Genomic DNA, 2,188 nt, shown 5'->3' with positions numbered 1-2,188 from the left:
CCTCCAGGTCCCATTCTGCATCCCCGTGTCTGTCCTGGTGCCACCACCTCACTGCGTCCCTGCATCCCCATTTCCAGTGTCCTTATACCCCCCTTCCCAATGTCCCTATATCCCTAAACCCCAGTGTCCCTATATGCCCAAACCTCAATGTCCCTATATATTTCCCAGTGTCCCCATATCTCATTTCCGAATGCCCCTGTGTTCCATTTCCCATATCCCTAAACCCCAGTGTCCCTATATCCCCAAACCTCCATGTCCCTATATATTTCCCAGTGTCCCCCATCTCATTTCCCAATGCCCCTGTGTTCCATTTCCCACATCCCTTTATCCCCATACCCCAATGTCCCTGTATCCCCATAATTTCCCTGTGTCCCTATATCTCATTTCCCAACGTCTCGATACCTCCACTTCTCTATGCCCCCACATCCCATTGTCCCTGTACTCCCACTTTCCAACATCCCCATACCCCTGCAATTTCCCAGTGTCCCCGTATCTCATTTCCCAACGTCCCTATTCCCCCACTTCCCTATACCCCCACTTCCCAATGTCCCTCTACCCCCGTCATTTCCCAATGATGCCCCTATACCCCCACCCCCCAATCTCCCTCCGTCCCCACACCCCCGCGCCGCGTCCCTGCGCCCCATATCCCCGCGCCCCCCTGACCCATCCCGTGCCCCCCAGCATGCGCGGCGTTCCTGGAGCAGCCGACGTTGGCATTCGTGCGGCTCCGCGAGACGCTGCCGCTGGACACTGAGCTGGCCGTGCCGCTGCCCATGCGCTTCATGGTGGTGGTGCTGTGCCCCCTCAGCACCCGGCTCCAGTACCACGAGATCGGCCGCGCCGCCGCCACCGTCATGTCCGACCGGGTACGGCACTGCCACCGCCGCTGTCACCGCCGTCCCCGGCCCTGGGGGCTGCGCCCTCCAACAGCTTGTCCCCGTGTCCCTGTGTTTCTGTGTCCCCATGTCTCCACATCCCCATGTCCCCATGTCCCCACATCCCCATGTCCCCATGTCCCCACATCCCCATGTCCCCATGTCCCTGTGTTTCTCCGTCCCCATATCTCCACATCCCCATGTCCACATGTATCTGTGTCCCCATGTCTCCACATCCCCACGTCCCCATGTCCCTGTGTTTCTGTGTCCCCATGTCCCCACATCCCCACATCCCCATGTCCCCGTGAATCTGTCTCCACATCCCCGCATCCCCATGTCCCCATGCACCTGTGTCCCCGTATCCCTATGTCCCTGTGCCCCCATGTCCACATGTATCTGCGTCTCCCCATCCCCATGTCCCCATGTACCTGTGTCCCCATATCCCCATGTCCCCATGTCCCCATGACCCCATGTATCCGTGTCCCCATGTCCCCATGCACCCCTGTCCCTGTGTGACTGTGTGCCCATGAACTGCTGCCCCACCGTGTCCCCCTGTCCCTCTGTTTCTGTGTCCCCATGTATCCATGTCCCCATATCCTCATGCACCCCTATCCCCATGTGACTGTGCCCATGAACCACTGTCCCACTGTGTCCCCATGTCCCCGTGCCCCCGTATCCCCACATCCTTGTGGCCCCATGCCCCCACGCCCCTATATCCCACTGTGCACATCCCTGTGCCCATGTGTTCCATGTCCCCATGCCACCACCACCCCTTGTCCCCATACCCCGTGTCCCCCTACAGCTCCACATATTTGTGCCCCATGTCCCCATCACCCCATGTCCCCAAGTCCCCATGCTGCTGTGGCCCCCCCACACCCTCATGTTCCCACGCCACAGTGTCCCACGTCCCCACCTCCCCTTGTTCCTATGTCCCCATGCCACCACCACCCCTTGTCCTTGTGCCCCACATCCCTCCATATCCCCTGTCCCCATTTCCTTGTGGCTCCACATGTCACGTTCCTCTGTAGCTCCGTGTCCCCACATCCCCATCCCCTGATGTCCCCCTGTCCCCATGCCCCCGTAGCCCCAACACCCACATTGTTCCCATGCCACAGTGTCCCATGTCCCCATCTCTGTGTCCCATGTCCCCATGTCCCCACATCCTTTTGTCCCCATGCCACATCCCCGTGCCCCATGTGCCACCACGTCCCCATGCCCCTGTCCCCGTGTGTCCCTATGTGCCCATACCCTGTGGCCCCAGCATCCCAATCTCACATTGTCCCGCGTCTCCATGCCCCCATTCCCCCGCACCC

Source organism: Numida meleagris, unplaced genomic scaffold (assembly GCF_002078875.1).
Source record: "Numida meleagris isolate 19003 breed g44 Domestic line unplaced genomic scaffold, NumMel1.0 unplaced_Scaffold540, whole genome shotgun sequence".
NCBI classification, from domain to species: Eukaryota; Metazoa; Chordata; class Aves; order Galliformes; family Numididae; genus Numida; species Numida meleagris.
The sequence above is the reverse complement of the archived record's forward strand: the minus strand, read 5'-3'. Positions refer to the sequence as shown.